Raw genomic sequence first — 6,532 nt, forward strand, 5'->3', positions numbered from 1 at the left:
GATCGGGGGACGCGGGGACCGGCGGGCGGCGCGCTCCTTGTAGGCGGGTGGCTCTGCGACACTTCACCGGAGCGACGGGGAGCCGGCGGTTGGGAAAAACCGCGGGCGGGAGGGGCGGGGCGGAGCTGGGGCTTTAAGGAGGCGCCGGGGCTTGGGGACCGCCCGCCGGTGTCTGCGTGTCCCGAGGACCCCGACCCGCTTCCCCTCTCCGCAGTTCGGGACGGGGGACTGACTGGCCCTGGGATGGGGCATGGACCCTCCAGTCAACTCTGACCTTGCCCGCTTCGGTCCCCGGGGAAACGGTAGCGGCCAAGTTTCACGACCGTTCGGGCAGTTCCTTCCTCGTCCCCCAGAAGGGCCCTGACTGGGTGCTCGCGGCCCGGGACAGGCTGGGGTGGGGGAGGCGAGCGCCCTCGGGTGACACCCACGCGCCCCCACGTCTGGGGTGGCACCCTCCGCCCCCAGGTCCTGCAGCGGGAGGCACCGTCAGGGAGCGCGGGGCGCGGGGGCTCTTTCAAACACTCACTGAAAAGAAATGTTTCCAAAACACACTAAAAATAAAGAAGCAAAAGGGCAGGGCAAGAAAAAAGCCCCGACTCCCGTGAGACCAGCGCAGCTTCAGGGGCGCCGTCATTTTTAACTAGAGGTTAAACAAGTACCGTAGTCATTGTCCCCGAGGAAGGCCGATGCCCATGTCTGTGACATCAGCCGAGCGTTGAGAAGAATCTGGTAAACACGGTCTGCCCTGCCGTGGGCTGATGACTCAGGGCTTGTGCGCCTTGGGTGCCTGAGACCAGGGCCAGCCTTTGGCATGTGGGCGGGCTTAAGACTCGCGGGATACCTGGGGGGGATTCCTTCCAGGCACCCGTATGGGTCTGGAGATTGGAAGGTTACTTTTTAAAATATAAGAATATAAAAATATTTTCAACATCCCCACTGAACAATTTGACTCGGTTCTGCGAAAGCACACTTCATGCATGAAATGGCGATTGATTGACCCCTCCAAATGGATCACAAGGTGCTACCCTTCCTCGCCTGGTGCTGGTGACTAGGAGGTTCACTTCATCTCGCTTGTCATCACCTATCCTTTGAGCATTCTACGTGACGTATTTCACACACAGAAAATGAAAAATTCTTAATAGCCTCCATGAACAAGAAATTTTGCATGAGTAGGTGATAAATTTTTTTTTTTTTTTAATTCCTTTTTGTCTTTTTTTACTGACCGGTAACGGGATCGCAACCCTCGGTGTTGCGCCCGCACCGCGCTCAGCCAGTGAGCGGGAACCGGTCCCCACGTGGGATCCGAACCCTCGGCGGGAGCGCCGCCACACTCCCAAGCGGGGCATTCTCCAGTGCGCCATAGGGCCGGCCCGTGATAAAAATTTTAAACCATTTTTTGCATGCTAAAATTTGCAACAGTTTACATTAAATTTAAAGAATCTAACAGCTCTTTCTTCTCTTCCATTTGTGAATATAATTGAAGATTCTTGAATTATTGGGGGATTTGAACACAATTCCACGTTTTCCAAATGAGGAAGAGCTTTTGCATGATGCACATATGTAAATGGGAACAGTCAACTAGTGCCACTCAAAATGCACATCCCTTGCAAGGGGCAGAGAATGGGGGCTGTGTCCACCAGGCACCTTGCCCAGCCTCCCTGCTGCTGAGGTGGGGGTGGAAGATAGAACACCCCCTTAGCTGTGGACTGCCCCTGCTGGCAAAACAGCTGAGGCCCAGGATGTTCACCAGGTAACAGCCGGCCACCCCTGGGAATGATGTCTCAATATCTCTTTAGTGACCACTCCAGGTGGTCAGAGTCACAGCCATAGCAGGAAAAACCTTGCTCTCCATCTCCCCTTCTCTACTGTCTGGGTGGGCACATGACAAAGCATTCAAACATGACGGGTAAATGACAGGCCAATATAAATATTACTGTGTAAATATGACCCAGGTTTTGTAAAATAAATATGTGTAGAAAAAAAGACTAAAGGGCCCAAATTATTAACAGTTGTAAATGCTAGCAGTCCAGATCACTTTCATTCTCTTTTTTTATTCTTATTTTTCTGAATTTCCTACAATGAATATATAAAACAATTATAATCAGAAAAATAAATGTTATTGTTTACATTGAAGAAGTATATATGGGAGGGGCTGATGTTTTTGCTGTAGAGCAGCTGAAAGTGTTTTGTCTTATGTCATCTCATGAGCTCATTTATTTCATTAACATTCTTCTGGGGTGGCTAAAGGAGGTTCCACATTTTGTAGGGAAAATCAAACCATTGTTTTAACTCCAAGACTTCTTGTTCAGTTCTATTGCTGTGTAACAAGCCATCCCCAAACTTAGTGGCTTCACACAGAAACAACATTTATTTTGCTCACATATCTGCACTTTGGGCAGTGCTTTATCAGGAAATCTCTTCACTAATGCACTTAGCAAAAGCGGGCAGCTGGGGGTGGGAATCAGCTGAAGACTCAATTCCCTCAAGTCTCAGGAATGATGCTGGGACATGCTTGGCCCTCTGCTGGGGCTGTTTGCTGGAATACCTACCCACAGCCTCTCCATGTGGCCTGGGCTTCCTCACAACATGGTCACTGGGTTCCACGGGTGGGCGTCCCAAGAGGGAGAGTCAGGTAGCAGCTATATCACCTTTTATAATGTAGCCTAAGAAGTCGCATAGCTGAACTCTATTGGTCAAGGTGGTCACAAGGAGAGGGATGAGTGGTGACATCACATGAGAGCAGAGCATGTGAGATGGGCTATATACTGCTGTGGCCATTTTGGGATACTACAGTCTGCCAGCCTGCCCTCTGAAAACCCCTGCAGAATTGGGTCTATTCCATTTCTGGCACCTGGGCAAGAAAGGGTACATCTTTCAGCCCAGATGGGTCAGCACAGTTCTCTGGGCCCTTTGGGAAGGGCTGACCTGCAAGTCACAAAGAAGTCAAAATGAACTAAATTCCAGAAAGAGAAAAGCAGAAACCCAGGGCTGCTTCCATCCCCATAGGCATTCCCTCCCACTTGTTTTTTGGATTTTCGACTTCTTGAAATCTCAGGACTGGACTCAGTTAGCTCAGTTGGTTAGACCACAGCCTTATAACACCAAAATTAGGGGTTCAGATTTGTATTAGAGGAAGGGGTTTTGTCCTTTAAAAATACTGTTAAGCTCTTAATTTTGGTACCAGGAGCTCATTCCAAGTTTCTTCTTGCAGTCCCTAATTGAATTAGAAATATTCTAACATTAGTGATGATGGTTGCACAACTCTGTGACTGTATCAAAACCCACTGAATCATACACTCCAAAAGAATGAATTTTATGGTAGTGTATTCTATCTCAATAAATCTGTTAGTTAAAAAATAACAATAGTAAGCCATTACATACTAACATAAATAATATTAGTGAGAAAATAGGTATTGTTTTACATATTTGCAAAGGTCTACCTTCTGGCTTTACAGAAGACAGTTGGATATTACATCTGCTTCTGCATTTGATTTGTTGCTTTGAAGTGTGTGAAGAAAATCCAGTCTTCCACAGATAGCTGAAAATATAGTTGGATATACAAGAGGTCTTTAAAAAGTTCATGGAAGAGAGATAAATAAATAGTTCATGGAGAATGAGTATTATGAAAAAACTATGCATGGCTTTCAAAAATTTTTTGCAACAAGATAAACTCATACTAACTTGTTATAACATGTCTAAATAGGATCTAGTTTGAAGCACTAAGAAGGATAGACATCAGTTTGAAAATAGCCTCTATCAGAGCAACATGAATTCTGCTCAAATTGAAGAGAAAACATCAAATTTATGGTGAAACTTAAGTGTAAGAATGGTGCAATCATGGACGATCTGCAAAAAGTTTATGGGGATAATGCCCCAATGAAATCAGCAGTTTACGAACAACTCATTTTAAGAAGGGACGAGATATGTTGAAGGTGGAGCCAGCAGTGGCAGACCACCCACATCAATTTTTGAGAAAAAAAATTAATCTTGTTTGTGTCTTAACTGAAGAGGAGCAATGATGAATAGCAAAAACAATAGCCAACATCACAGATATTTCAATTGGTTCAACTTACACAATTGTGACTGAAAAATTAAGTTGAGCAAACTTTCTGCTTGATGAATGCCAAAACTGTTGTGCCCAGATCAGCCGCAGGCCAGAGCAGAGCTTTCGACAGAAATTTGTAAAAAGTGGGATCAAGATTCTCAGTGTTAAAACTCCAAGGTCAAGGGTTTGGATCCCTGTACTGGCCAGCAGCCAAAAACATAAAAATAGAAATAAAGATCCTGAAGCATTTCTTTGAAGAATTGTAACAGGATAAAACATGGATTTACAGGACAATCCTGAAGACAAAGCATGATCAAAGCAATGGCTACCAAGAGGTGGAAGTGTTCCAGTAAAAGCAGAAGCTGACCAGTCACGAGCAAAGTTCCTGGCAACAGTTTTTTGAATATATTCAAGGCATTTTACTTGTTGACCGTCTGGAGGGCTAAAGAATGATAGCATCTGCTTGTTATGAGGGTGTTTTGAGAAAGTTAGCCAAAGCTTTAGCAGAAAAGTGCCCAGGAAAACTTCACCAGAAAGTCCTTCCCCACCACCACAATGCTCCTGCTCATTTCGCTCATCAAACAAGGATAATTTTGCAAGTTTCACTTGGGAAATTGTTAGACATCTACCTTACACTCCCAATTCAGCTCCTTCTGACTTCTTTTCGTTTCCTAATCTTAAAAAATCTTTAAAGGGCATCCATTTTTCTTCAGTTAATAATGTAAAAAAGACTGCATTAACATGGTTAAATTCTCAGGACTCTCTGTTCTTTAGGGATGGGTTAAATGGCTGGTATCATTGCTTACAAAAATGTCTTGAACTTAATGGAGCTCATGTTGGGAAATAAAGTTTATATTTTTTATTTGCATTTTTTTTTTTTTTAAAGATGACCGGTAAAGGGATCTTAACCCTTGACTTGGTGTTGTCAGCACCACACTCTCCCAAGTGAGCTAACCGGCCATCCCTATATAGGGATCTGAACCCGTGGCCTTGGTGTTATCAGCACCGCACTCTCCCAAGTGATCCACGGGCCAGCCCTTGCATCTTTTAATTCCATTTTTTCATGAACTCTTTGAAGTCCCCTCATATAGTTGGAAAAGGACGTGTAATTTTTGTTTGTTTCTCCTATTCTTTTTTGTTATTTTTTGGTTTTTTTGCTCTCTCTTTTTAAATTTTTTTGGGGGGGGTATTTATGGGAGGACTGATATTTTTGCTGTAGAGCAGCTGAAAATGTTTTGTGTCATCTCATGATACCTTTTCAGGTAATTGTGAATATCCTTTCTTGATATGACAGCAAAGCTCAGAGAAGTGATAGTTTCTTTTTTTTTTTTTTTTGTCCTTTTTGTGACCAGCCGCACCGCGCTCAGCCAGTGAGCGCATCGCACCAGCGCATCACACCAGCCATCCCTATATAGGATCCGAACCCGTGGCGGGAGCGCAGGCCGCACTCTCCCGAGTGCGCCACGGGCTCGGCCTGAAGTGATAGTTTCTTGAAGTTCAGTTGCGATGTGAACTGAAAGCATATGAACAAAGTCTTCATACTCTGCTACATAAAAATCTATTACTCTGTCTTGCACATTTAATTGATCCTTGGTAAATACATTTTTTTATTGCATTATGCATTGATCAAGTTAACATATTTCACTTGTATGATATTAAAGTTTTTCAAAATTCTAATTTTTGCTTGAAACTCACGTTTTGTTGTTGATAGCTTATACTATCAATTGCTTACCTTAGAGTGACAGACTCACTTTGTACATTGTTCAAGAAAGTGTCTCCAGGGCTGGCTGGTTAACTCCGTTGGTTAGAGTATGGTATTATAATACCAAGGTCAAGGGTTCCTGGATCCCCATACTAGCCAGCTGCCAAGAAAAAAAAAAAAAAAGAGTCTCCAAATATCCAACTGTGAATAGCCTTAGATTGTTGGTTGTTCTTTCAGGTAAAACTGATGTTTTGCAGAAGAGGGTGCGAGCTCAGCTCATACTCAGTCATACAAATGCTTTCCTCAAGATGTCCACCCAAGGGCCGGCCCGTGGCTCACTCGGGAAAGTGTGGTGCTGATAACACCAAGGCCACGGGTTCGGATCCCATATAGGGATGGCCGGTCAGCTCACTGGCTGAGCGTGGTGCTGACAACACCAAGTCAAGGGTTAAGATCCCCTTACCGGTCATCTTTAAAAAAAAAAACCAAACAAAACAAAACAACAAAAAAAGTATTATTAGTATTATGAGAACAGAAGAAAGTAAATAAAATATGCTTGAAAGTCAATTGTACCTGTTTTGGAGAACATTTACCACGGTAACTGTTTTGTTTTGGTTTTGGTTGTAGGGACAAGAGAAGGAAAAGAAAAATTCTAATTGCTACCGTTTTTCTAAAATCCAAGTGACAGAGAGCTTTGTAAAGTTTACAAACTATATAATAACTTACAGGACATTTTTGCCACTTTCCCTTACAGGTAAAAGGTAAAAAAAAGAAAAAAAAAAAAC

Source organism: Galeopterus variegatus, unplaced genomic scaffold (assembly GCF_000696425.1).
Source record: "Galeopterus variegatus unplaced genomic scaffold, G_variegatus-3.0.2 Scaffold1883, whole genome shotgun sequence".
In the NCBI taxonomy this organism is placed as follows: Eukaryota; Metazoa; Chordata; class Mammalia; order Dermoptera; family Cynocephalidae; genus Galeopterus; species Galeopterus variegatus.